At 43.2% G+C, this 13,977-nt stretch overlaps 1 protein-coding gene across 1 annotated transcript in view; it reads right to left on the minus strand.

Moving 5' to 3' along the window:
• Positions 1-13,977, minus strand: part of TXNL1 (thioredoxin like 1) — a 226,981-nt gene that overhangs the window by 212,055 nt on the left and 949 nt on the right. The gene's annotated exons all lie outside the window — the stretch shown is intronic.

The following is a 13,977-nucleotide window of genomic DNA, read 5'->3' on the forward strand; positions in this document are numbered from 1 at the left end:
CCAGTTATCTCATTCTCTTTAAATTGTAGCCTATTGCTTGGAATAAATGGTTACGTTTGGGGTAACAATGATTGTCAGAAGCTCTATAGATAAGGGGTGTATCAACCACCTTTACGCCCTAAAAATAGGCAAATATTCCCAAAGACAAATTGGGGAGGAAAAAATACAAACTACTTATCTGAGCCTTTCCCTGCTTTCACCCAAACAGCGCTACAGATATGTTCGATCAGTAGTACAAGTAAGAGCTACAGGAAGAAAGCCTATTATTATTACTAACAGACATGAAGTGTGAAAATGTATGGTTTAATGTGCAGAAATAACTAGGTGCAAAGATATTATTACAAAAACGTGTGTCAGAGTTAAAACATTTAAATTTGCTTACAAAATAACCTCATTGGGAACTGGACTTTACTCCATACATTGATCACTTTAGTACAAACTTTTAAAAAGTAGGTAGTAACATTCATCCTTCAAAATCTTATCTGGAGCACGGATTGTCAGGTTCGAGGTATAGGGCCAAATGCCTACTTATATTCCAATGTGTCTAGCCCATACTGTAAGTTAATTTCATGTGCGCTCTGAGGCCCACGGACGTGCGGCGCTTACAAAAATGTAAATAAAGAAACACTACCTTTGTTTAAGGGGTGTTCTATAGTGCGGTTTTCTGTAAAGAGTGTGTCAAAACCCAAGGAAATGGGGCAAACCCCAGGAATCCCTGAAAGCGGTATACAATTTAGACAAATTATTTAAGTGCATATTGTGACCAATGTGACAAATCCTTGGATATCATCCCTTCTCCTATGGGGGAGAACCCTTCTGGCGTGGCCAGGGCAGTGCAGGCACAGTTCAAATATCTCCCTGGGGGTGGTGCACCACGGGAGGATCACATGGGGAGGGAAACCCTGAGGGATGACACCTTAGGAAAGACACTGTATATGTCTACCCCTGTCCGAGCTCCCTCTAGAACCCTGGAGTCTCTCATACTTCTAGCTATGAGAGCAAAGTAGAACTGTATCCTCCCGTAAATAGTACTGAGGCGAAAAACAACAATTACGACATCTTAGACAAATGTACTGAGAATAAGACGATGCAGAGTGCAGAAGAGCAGCCTGTGGAACCACAGTAAGCAGACCAGCCCATTCAATCTAGCTGAACTCGATAATGCAATAAAATGAAAACAAGGACTTGCCACAGAGATCAGTCCTCCCTGAAGAAGCCAAGCGATCCGGAGCCAGTCCAGAGAGTGCGGAAAGGACGGCAGTCTGGAGGACGCAGGCAACAGGCTTTCCTAAGGCTTGGGAAGCAGAGCAGCTTCCAGAAGGGCGGTTGGTGCTGCAGAGCCACCAAAGACCAAAAAAAGCCTCCACAAGCACCACAAGTCCCGCGGCTGACTGAGGAAGCTGGAAGAAGGCAGTCGCCCTCACGAACCAGGAAACCAGGTACACGGAGGAGTCGAAAGACTATGGGAACCAGAGGCGTGGAGGGAAAATGCCCTGAACTTTGGGTCTGGCACCCTGACAAGCAAAGGAGGTGGTGGCAAGTAGAGGAGAGGGAGAAATAGCAGAACCTAGGGTCTGGAATCCTAAGAAGCAGAGGAAGGGGTGGCAAACAGAGGAGGCAGAGAAATACCAATTACTAAGAGTCGGGGACTTCGAAAGCAATAGTGAAGAAACTTCCAAGCCTACCAAGAAGAAGAAGTACTGAAGTGAAGCTAGTTTGGGACAAGCACCCATAACTAATACATCAGTTGCTCATCCTCACAGTCACAGTACCTGGGAGAAAGGTGAACCAGATTGGCTGTGCAAGAGGTAGTACATGGCAGGAGAGTATACCAAGTCTACATAGAGAAAGAACTGTTTAAACCAGGCAAGCCTGAGATTCGCACCCATATAAGAAGAATGATCATTACTCCTCTTCTTAGTCACAGTACCGGATAGAAGAGTGAACCTGGTTGGCTGTGCAAAGGAAGTGAAACCCGGAGAAAGAAGATAAGCCTTGGGATTTGTGAACATTGTGGCAAAGCTAAGAGAAGGAACATATTCTCTTGGTTCTGTAAGGAAGTGGAAAGGAAACCAAGGAAGGGGAAATCACTCCTGCTGGGACTTGAGAATATTGCGAGTAGTCAAGAGATGGAAGGCATCATCCTGACCTCTGTGTAACTTGTTTTTGCACCTTTTGAAACTTTGGGTTATGAACTTGGAAAAGATCTATGAAGAACCCGAGAAGATGACCCCTTTTCACCTTGTATTGAGTTGTTAGTGTGAGGGCTAGAGTTACGGTTTTTGGCACGATAGTGGAATGGTTTTTATCTTGACATCCTGACTGATCCTTCTGAGATTTATGTTGAGGCAGGAGACACCCCTCAGTGTTGGAGCTAGTGAGACCTTTCCCCAACCCTCCTTTTCATTTGAATAAAGGTCTGTAGCAACAAAAAGGCCACCTGTGTCTCTCTCACTACTGTACTCTCGCAATAGGCATTGCCGCAGGGGGAAAGAATGCTAAAACTGATGGTGCATATACCCCCTGTGTGTGTGTCACAATTTGACTACATGTGCATCATTATACATTTGTCATTATCAAAAAGGAAACCAGTAAACACAAGTGGATTGAATAGGATTAATACAGCATTCTGGATAACAAGGTGCTGACTAGAACAGCGTCTACTTTAAACAGTTAAAAACGAATAACACATATCACCAAAATAACCCAGTGGGATTTAGTTTTCATTGAGCTGTAAACCCAAATTACACAACTTAATCATTGGTATAGCAAGTCCATCTTTTGTTCAATAGTGAAGACTGTTTATTTTGGGTCGGGTACCTGTCTTTTGTCCTTAGTTTTACATTGTTCAATTCGTCAATGAAGTTCTTACTTTCTCGTTTCTAATGAAAGCAGATTTTATATATTTACTAATGTTTAGTAAATTATGATGGTGTTCAGAAATAGGTATATGTTGGTGGAAGAACTGACATCAAGGAGCAATTTAAGTCATGCATACAAGTACTATAAATGAGTGCACTATGAACTAAAGGCTCAACAATACCCCATGTTTAGTTACACGGAGGTTCGGGCCATCAATGAATATCATTGATATTGCTTACGAAATCAAAGACGAGAGAAGATAAGGGACACCATGCATTAATAGCAAAATAATGCATCAGACATCCATAAAAAAATGTCTGTCTAGAACGTCATTGCGTTATGCACAATGGCATTGAAAGTGGCTGCTGCTAGAGGGCTCAACACTTTCAAATAATTCTGTAGCGGCAGGGACGCGAACCATTCCCCACTTTATGTGGAATTGGTATAATTTTTTTGAGATAAGACCACCTCACTGTCTTTCAAACAAATGGCATATCCATCTGAACACGGATCCCTGCTTTCTGTTTAGTACTATAGCAACCTACTTTATTCTCTTTAGGTAACCAAAGAAATAGGATTGAAGCAACAAAAAGGGCTACCACATCGACAAAAGGAATATGATCATTAAGGATGGATTTTCATTTTACTAATCATGGGTTAAGGTCCACAAGACAATACACATCTCACTAAATTTAGTAAATAAAATGCTATGCCAGACAGGTTGGTCTTAGTTTTCTTTCTTTTAAATCACAAGAGTACTCCATCACTCAGGCCAACTCACTGGACAGCAAGGTCCAGAAGTATTAAATGTTGGAAGGGGTCGTGGAATCTGTTCACCAGGATTAATATTTGAGTCAAGACTCGACACAGGTAGGGTTATTTCTTCATCCATACTCCAATTAGAAATATGTAAATCGCTCTGCCTGCCTTAGAGATGGTCTAAAGATGTTGCCCAAATCTGTTTCCCACCTTTTTAGTTGTCCTTTTTCCAGGATACCACAATGCTTCTTGAAGTTCCCATAATGCCAACAGAGATTGAAACGTATTGGGCATGAACTAAATTAATCTGAGAATTTCCACACAAAAGTGTAACTAAATTAATTGAACTGGCCAAGGTCTTTGAAATGGAAGTAGAATTAAAAAGATTCTTAAGGAACATTAGATTAAAATATGTCTTTGATGTCTACATTCCAGAAGATCAGGGAGAAAGAGACAGACATAACAAGCAAAGAGAAATACCTCAAAGCTTTTAAAACAAAATCCCATTTTGATCCTCCACCACATACCATACCATCCGAGTTCACATTTGAAAACATGGTCACCAAAAAGGTTCTTGAAACCATCAACAAAGAGAACCATTATCAAGACAACCTCACTAGTGAAGAAAGGACAGCTTTAAAAATGTTCAGCACGGATAGTAGTCTTACCATAAAACCAGCAGACAAACGTGGAAGGATTGTAATCCAAGATACTTGTGAGTTTTATAAAATAAGGTTTACGGTTAGTCTCCGGCACTGAAGCTTATTGGGAGTTTGACATCAATCCTACCAACAGTCTCAGAGAAGAAATAAGGGATCTTAACAGGCACGCAGAAGTTGAGGGAGCTATCTGCGCTGATGAAAAGATTTCTGAACAAAATGAATCCTATGACACCAGCATTTTATATACTCCTAAGGTACATAAAGACCTGAGGAAACCTCTGAGATGCCCGATAGTGTCAGCATGTGACTCATTCCTGTAGCCCCTTTACATATACACAGACTTCTTTTTAAAACCATTTGTGACCCAAATGGCTTCATTCATAAAAGATACCAACAGACCCCTAATCTATTGGAGACCATTGCGGTAGGAGAAACATGCATATTGGTGACAATGCATGTGGAAGCCCTGTATACCTCCATTCCCCCAAACAGAATTCCTTGAAGTACTACGCAACGTTTTGGGGAAGAAAAGAAAGAAAGAAAAAAAAAAAAAAAAGAAAAAAACCAGACACTATACAAACTCTGTCCCCAGAGCTTTTATTCTAAAATGCAGTAGACTCGCCATTACAGAAAATGTCTTATTTAAGAACAAGTTTTTCAAACAAATAAAGAGCGCCAGTATGGGAGCAACCTTTGCTCCAGACATAGCCAACTTATTCATGGCTGACTACGAAAGAAAGTACATCTATGTAGACGCGAATCCTTACAAGCAATGGAGCCAAACTTGGCGACGATACATAGACTATGTCCTTCTGCACTGATATTCTTCAAGTGGCTCAATCTATGCCACTAACATCAAATTCACCATAACATGGGATAATAACTCTGGACTTCCTGGACCGTAACATATATAAAATCGGGCCAGGTCTTGAAAACAATTGTTTCGCAAAACCACAAATCGCTATAGTCTTTTACAATTTGACAGTTACAATTTAACAACACTGGAACAAAATTTTCCGTATAGACAATTCCTTAGGATCCAGAGAATTTGTACGGATCAAGAAACATTCATCAAACACGCAGAAGGTTTACAACAACGGCGAATCCAAAGAGGATATCCAAAAAAAACAGGGAAGCATACTCGGAAAAGGGCAGCAAACATCCCAGAGAAGTGTGTCTTAAAGCCAAATTGAAATAACCGCTGAAAAGACTGGTCTGTGTCACTCCTTATAGTCCGAACATTAACATCTTATAGAGCACCATCAATAAACACTGACACCTTATAAAAAACACTGGCACTAATAAAAATAAAAGAAACAGTATTTGCCTTCAGAAAGGACAGGAATATAAGGGAACATCTGGTACATACTTATCGAGAAACCAGGCAACAGCCAACAATAGAGAGGACTTGGGTTCTACCCCCAGCGAAAGGATACCACTAATGTGGGAAATGTGTAGTGTGCCAGTTCACGAAAAAGAAACGTACGTTTGACCATGGTGATGTACATTGGAACCTAAATGAACACACCAATTGCAACAGTAAAATTGTGATTTATGCCATTCAATGGCCATGTGAACGGATTTATATTGGAAAAACAAAAAGACCTATTAAGCTAAGGATTTCTGAGCAGCGCTCATGTATGCGCTCATGTATCCGCTCATGTATCTGACATTTAGTATCGCAGCAGACTGACCTACCACTGATCTCAGGAAAGAAAGCCACACAAGAGGGCACCCACCCCTAGAATAAGCTGCAAACCCTAATCCAAGAACACAGAATCAAGAAACCGGGAACCACCTACCATAATTCACACCTCAAAATCCCCACCAACCACTACTAAACAGGATACGGACAAAGACAAGAACAAAAACAGAATACATCTCCTGCTACCTCTGCACCTACAATCATACCTCAACGGAAAACAAACAACCCACAAACAAGCACCCAAATAATCCTTGACACCAACAGACTACCAAACCGCACACCACAACACACAGGTCCCAGCAACATTAAAGACATTTTGGAAAAAAACCTCAAATCAGAGCTAAGCTAGAATCCCCAACCATCCACATCCCTTACATAACCAAAGACTGGAGAAAATAAAAAGACCAAACGCACAAACAACCCATCCCTCAATTAAATTGAACACAGCCGCAAAGAGACAGAGGCCCCAACTACACAATCCGCAAATAACACCCTCATCCAAGAGAACCTCAGGAAAAGAAAACCTATCAAACATAACCCTGACCAAAACAGTAGGATATGCAACAATAAACGAGGAAAAGCCCATAATACACTGCAGCCTACTCACCGTAAGATACATGGCAAAATACAAAACAAACGTAAGTCCTAAGCGAGGGCGGTACAGACGCACCCTTCTTCACATGAACATGGCTATCAGACAATCACAAAACAATCACCCACAAAGCACTACCAGACAAACTTCAAACTAATACATTCTAACAGAGAACACCGAAGAGGAGGTGGAATTGTAATACCAGGCTAAGAATACACATGTGCCATACCACTCCCCCAACTGACATAGAAGACTGTGAATTACTCCTAATAAACAAAGCACAATGGCCAAGCCAACCTACTGTTCCTCCTGATCTACAGACCGCCATCCTACAACCATGGCGAAGCTCACTGATGCCATTGCCAACTTCTCCACTTAGCACAACATGATATCATAATTGTTCTGGGGGATTTCAACATTGGAAAGAGAAAACAAATCCACAGCCAACTCCCTTTGCGCCCTACAGGAAACCCTCCACTTCAAACAAATTGGAAATGGACCCACCCACTGTGCTCGACACACCTTAGACGTAGGCCTGGGCGATATAGACCAAAAAGTCTATTGTTGAGATGGCACTTCTGGGTTCAAGCAGAGTCACCAAACCGTGACGTGGGTTAAAAGCTTTAATAAGTCTCGTACAGGGAACAGGTAAGTCCAAAAGGTTAAAGAAAATTACAAAAGGTATGAACGAAGCCATCAACCGGTCCACATCTCAATCAATACAGGCCCCAACTGACTCCAATAGAATGTACCAGTCACACCGTACATCAACATTCTAGGCCAACATTACAATCAGACCAGCACTCACACGCAATACCCAAGAACAGGGAAACCAGAACATAACACAAAAAAGACACGATGCAGGAATACATAGCAAATACCCCCAAACCAAAAGAAAATACTGGGGCTACACCAGAACTTATTACAATCCCTCTAAAGATCTTAAGCAACTCCTCCCTCGCTAACAAACCAATCACTAGCCAACAAAAGGCTAACACCCCAACCAAAACATGCTACCAATCCGTGGCAGGCCCATATCACCAACACCACTCACAAGGAACCAGCCCTCGTCCAGTCTCAACAAAACCAAATCAACCAGTCACACTACCAATACACTCATCACCATTTCCTTCCAGATAAGTGTAACCAAAAACTATCTTAATAAACATTTGCACAAAATTGTGCCCAGACATAAATGCACACGTACCAAAGACGGTCGCACACGTCATTTATACAACTGTGATGTGAACCTGTGAAAGTAAAATGTTTTATAATTGCAATAATGAACCTTGAAGATTGAATATTCAACATTTTGCATCACATACAACACAGGGACACACATCCCATTCAAATTGACACCACTTGTCAAAGCGCCTGGGAAACCATATCCCCCTAAAACAATGCCCATTCAAATTGACACCACTTGTCAAAACGCCTGGGAAACCATATCCCCCTAAAACAATGCCCATTCAAATTGACAACACTTGTCAAAACGCCAATATGACACCAAATGTCAAAACACCTGGGCAAACCATATCCCCTAAACCTATGCTACAATACAGCATACAACCGGACTCCCTAAACCTATGCTACAACACAGCATACAACGGGATTAAGTCCCCAACACTTGACATCACCTGTCAAACCGCCACACTTACGGCACTTGTGATAGGATCCACATCCCTCTAAACATGTGCCACAACACAGCAAACACAGGGACACCCAGTCCCTCAACTACTTGACATTCAAGTCAGGGCACCCCAATTGTAACCAATTTGAGTAAATACATTCTCACCACACACCTGCACCATCAACCACACACATTCCGCCACCACAAAACAGATAGACAAATTGAGCACTAAACATGGTAAACAAAGGTTAAGAAGCGCCATAGTAGAGTCCAAAATGTAAGCCTGCAGAGTCCATACTGGTCATGTACCTGTGGGAAAAATGTAAGGTTAAGAGACACGGTGCAAAAAGACAACTATGAACCTTAGCTTTAAATTTCATCAAAGCACTTAGTTATCCACACATGAAAACCACTTACAGCATCACACAAATCACCACACCCTTTTTGCATCTAGAATTCCTCCAAAATTGCCACCACACGGCGTCACTAACGCTAAAACATACAACATGTCGCACACACCTGTCATTACTAGTGGCACCACCAAAACGGTTACCACCTTCCACACAACACGACCACTGAGTGCCACAATTACAACTTTTAACGTGACATATTGGATCAATGTGCAACTAGAAAGCTTCAAACCAAATTAATAAAGTTCCACAAACTTCTCAGGAATCCACACCCTGCCCATTTGTAGCGAAACAATGATTGACAAAAACAATGGCGTACACCCATTGGTGCAGTGCCATCCGTCCCCCTCCTGGTTGGCTCCTTGAAATTCCCAAACAAATCATCCAACCAGGTATGACTCGACTGAGAACTGTCTAGCCGCCTCCCAGGTGGTTCTTTGAAGTTTCCGAAAACATCATCCAACCAAGCGAAACCCAGCTGATCGTTGTCCAGCCGCCTCCCTGCTGGCTCTTTCATATCGCTGAACACATCGTCTAACAAGTCGAGACTAGGATGTGCACTCGACGCTTCACAGCCAGTACCACACTCCGCTGACGTAACTTGACCGATCACACTTGGCTGCAGTACTTTGTAAATGCACAACCGATTCTCACTTTATAGAGGCACCTTGACACTCCCGAAACCGATCACCTTTGATGGCAGAACCCTTGTCAAGTGCCTCATCATGTGCCACCGGAACATCTTCTAACTCTGATACGACTGCAGACCCACAACTGTATCCGCATGAAATCACCATGAAGTGACGCTGCCACAGTTCTTAGTGTTTTCTGCCGCCAACATCTCTGCTGGGTACACTCTCCTGCTTGATCTGCTGTAAGCACCATCAGCCATCGAAACAACCTGCTCCGTAAACGCATCATCTGTATTACTGATGACAGATACCTCGGGTCAACCGCTGCCCTCGCGTCTGCAGGACAATGGCTCCTTCAGAACTGACATCACAGGAGCACAGCAGTCAGACCCATGCGGTCTGCTTACCAGCTCTAACCAGTCAGCAACCAAACTTTTGTACGACACCGGTCGTAGCATCCAGATTTGTCTCACTGCTCCCCAGCCGCAGCTCTTTCCATTGGGACCGATCCCTTTCTTTGTGGCATCGGAGCAGCAGCATTTCCGACTCAATCCTCTTATCTTTTTCTTTCTTTATTACATTTATACTGCGCTCAATGGACCCGTAGGCATGATGGCGCAACATAACAATCACAAAATAATATATAACATGAAACATAATCCACAGGGCAAACTACCCGATATACAAAAACAGCACAATAGCCCCCCGCCCCCACCAAAAAAAAAACTCTCATGGGAGGGGGTTTGCATGCTCTGAGATAAAGGGGTAGGGCGCTAAACCCACAACCCACTAACACGCAATCGCAGGCAAGTTTGGAGCACCAATCTCTCAAATCTATCCTGCATAGGATCTTAAGGTCAGACATTCTGACCACACCGGGGCCTGTACTCTGTCGTAACCAGGCGAGGACCTTATTTCTCAATGTTTCTCTAGTCTCTTTCCCATCCAGTTTTTTGATGTTGGTAATCACCAAGTTCCTTTGGTCCATTAGAAAAGGTTTGGTGATCCCATTCTCGATGTTAGACATTTGTGATTTCCTTACAGACAGACTACCTGGATACACCTGCTTGATTTTGGCGTTCTCCACTGCACTCATTTTGGCAGGTGATTGGAGTGATTTATAGCCCCCCCGAGGTGGACGACCTCCAGTAATGGTTCCCCCAGCAAATGTGGAACCGGCCTGACAGACTTAGTTTGCATAGGTAAAACTGCAGCGGGGAGTTCTATGGGGTCTGTTTGACATCCCTAATGGGCACCAGGAAAGTCAGGACGAGTTGGGTGGGTTTTTCTATGCCTTCAATTTCTGGTTCGGTTTGGATAAACTTTTGTGCATCTGGCAAAGGTGGCTTGGGCGTAAATGGGCCCAGAGAAGCCACCCATCCCTGGAAATCCTCCATGTTACAACATGCTGCAAGGTCACGCAGCATCTGTGCCTTGAGGTGTCGCCACGTAAGTGATGTTTTGGAGTCCACCATCCCTGTGTCTGAACTTGCTGCAGGGGGTACCCGTATATGCATCCCTTTTATGGTTTGTGAAGTTAGTTCATCTTGGGCGCCCATCAGGCTGTGGTGTTCATGGTTATCAGATTTCTTGCTTGGAGAATGAATCCCATCTCACTCCATGATCTTGAGGATTAGCTGCGCTGTTCTTCAGTCGCCAAACCCCCCACTAGTGAATAGGGATGCAACGGTATAACGGTATACCGTTAAAGATACCGCGAACCACTTAATTGAACAATAATAGCCGTCACATTGTTTATACCGTTATACCGTTCATACCATAAAGTGTGCTTTTCAATCTGATTTGGAAAGGCTGCAGTAAGCAAGTGCTGCGCAGTCTTGGTCTTGCACTGTTGGATGTGCCGTCTGCCAAGTAGTTTCAGTTGGAGCAGTTTTTAATGCCATTCCATAAACCACACGTGCCTGACACAAAATCAATATGTTAGCAATAGGAAGAATAGATACAGTGCCAATAAGGAAAAGGGTTTACTTTGGGTTGGCGGCTTTGGGGTTTATATATTTATAATGGATAATGTTCTCTAAACATATGGCAATGGGGGATTTCCCTGGTTCTATCATTGAATTTACATATAATAAGTCACACTGCGAAATTCACTCATCTCTGTGGGTATTCCCTGCTGCCATACCAAAGGGTAACATGTCCGTGATTACTGAACACCTTTTGGCCCGCAAGTAAACTAAAGGCTGTAATGTAAAGAGAGTGCGTCTGTGTGTGTGTGTGTCTGTGTGTGTATGCGCACAAGCGTATACTACCATCAGCCTCCATTGATCGGTGGCATGCAGGTTATCAAGATGGCAACATGTTCATCTTCACCAGTAGCCAGTGGGGGAGCATAAAGCCTAAATGACCACTTAAGAAAAGCTATTCATTTTGCTTTGCCAGTTGCAGCAGGGCTCCCCCCCCTCCTCCTCTCCACACGTGTGTTTGTGTTTGGTGGAAGCAAGGCATTTCAGTGGAAAGTATGTTGAAAAGCCCAATTCTGGCCCTGGGTGCCTGGTTTTGTTTGTGATGATAAATCTGTCAATTTATGACCTTTTAGAAAATATTTGTTAAGATTAGTTAACTCCACCTGCTATACCACGATAACCATGATATACCGTCATTTGGCAAGAAGGTTATCGTAACGTCATAAAACTAATACCTTGACACCCCTACTCGTGAAGCAGTCGGCACCACTACCCAAAACAGACATGCCTGTGATTGCCAGTTGAGGGACACTTTCTTTTCAAAAGAGAGGATCCTTGAGCTGGGGGCACCTTCTGGACCTGGTGGATGTCTGCCTGCGACTCTGCCGACCTGGGTAGGATACTTAATGCAGCCGTCAGCGTCCCATCTCTTAACGCTTTCTTGCAGCAGCGCTCGCAAAGCTGTAGTTCTCCTCACCTCTGTCAGCTCCAAAAATATTCTTCAAGCACACTGATTTCCTTTACCTCCGTACGGACGTGTAGAAGACCCCTTGAAACGAATCCTATATCCTGGTCGCCAGTGTTGAGATGGCAATTCTGGGCTCAAGCAGAGTCACCAGACCGTGACGTGGGTTAAAAGCTTTAAAAAGTCTCGTACAGGGAACAGGTAAGTCCATAAGGTTGAAGACACAAGTACAAAAAGGTAGGCAGGAAGACATCCACCGGTCCACATCTCAAGCAATACAGGCCCTAACTGACTCCAATAGAATGTACCAGTCACATCGTACATCAACATTCTAGGCTAACATTCCAATCAGAGCAGCACTCACACGAAATACCCAAGAACAGGGAACCAGAATATAACATCCATCTCAATATAGTTCTAAGCCGCCAACTACATGAGAGATGTCACAAACAGACGCTGATCATAATAGTGCAAATACAGGGTTCCTCTTCCTGTTGGATATTTACACAGCTGTGTGTATTCTCAAAGTGTAAATACAAATAATAGTATACGCAATAATGGATATATCTTGATGTTAATGATATCTCATCCTGTAATTATATATCGATATCTCCAAAACTTGATATATCGCCCAGCCCTACTTAGACACAATTTCTGCAGAGGTGGACTCTCTACCACCACCCTGCCCTGCCGGTACCAATGTTATGGATTGAGCACCACTTGATTCCATTCACTGTCAACATCCCAACAGCATAATGCCCAGAAACCCTAACAGAGCTAATGAAATCAAGCAAACCAAACAGAATGATTCCAGACTCCGCAGGAAAAAGAAAACATGATCACTGAGGCCCTAGACCAATTAGCACCTGCAAAACAAATGGCAGCAAGTTGGTATGCAGAATAATATGCGGGAGCAACACAAAAAAAAAAAATATAACAAAATTACAGGCAAATTGGAAAAACAAAACCATTTCAACCGATCTGACAAAAACAAATTCTGGCAACTCTGAATGTACAAATCAACAGTCCTAAAAGCAAACTCGACCACAAAAAGCCAATCGCCAATTGTATGAATTCATACAGAATACATCATTTAAAAAATGTAATGGATGGAAGGTTTTGAACTGGGATCCTTCCACACCAGTTTTAGCGTGTAGGCTCTATTGGAGAAGTGGACCAGCCATATGCAAATCGGTATTGGAACTGCCACCAATAGGAACAGACCAGACCCTCTGGTAGGCCACACCCCCAATGCATGGAACCACAGGACATGTTTCGGTCTTGTCGAGCCTCAGCAATGAAGTGAAGCTTGGTTTCCTATAAGACAGAGGACAAGGGCCCAATATCTGGACATGCCCCCCACCCCCTCCTAAAGTAAAACATGTGATGGGTGGGAGGTTTTGAATTCATCTTAATCACTGACAGTGCTCTGTGAGCCAGCAGTTCGGATTGTCGACCCTGTTGGGGTGCGGCCAAGCCAGATTTGCATATGATCTTTCCCTTTCCCCTTCTGTAAAGGGATAGCAGGCTAAAAAACAATAGTCTGGAGAGTTGCCCAGAGCAATGCCAGCGGTTTTGATTAATGCAAAACCTTACAGCCATCACGTTTGTTTTGCTGATGTATCCATAAACGTGTGTGGGGGATTGTAATGGTGCAGGGAAACAATTTCACCTACCTGACATCTTTTTCCCTGGGGACCGTACCAGATGGAACCTTCCACACAGGAGACACTTACTTAGTCCTGGTTTTAATTTGCATTCTGGGATTTGTAGTCTTGGTTTCAAAATGGTGAATCCCAAGGCTAAAGGTTCCAGAATGCACGGTTAAAACCA

Source organism: Ambystoma mexicanum, chromosome 6p (assembly GCF_040938575.1).
Source record: "Ambystoma mexicanum isolate Mex_15411 chromosome 6p, UKY_AmexF1_1, whole genome shotgun sequence".
NCBI lineage: Eukaryota > Metazoa > Chordata > Amphibia > Caudata > Ambystomatidae > Ambystoma > Ambystoma mexicanum.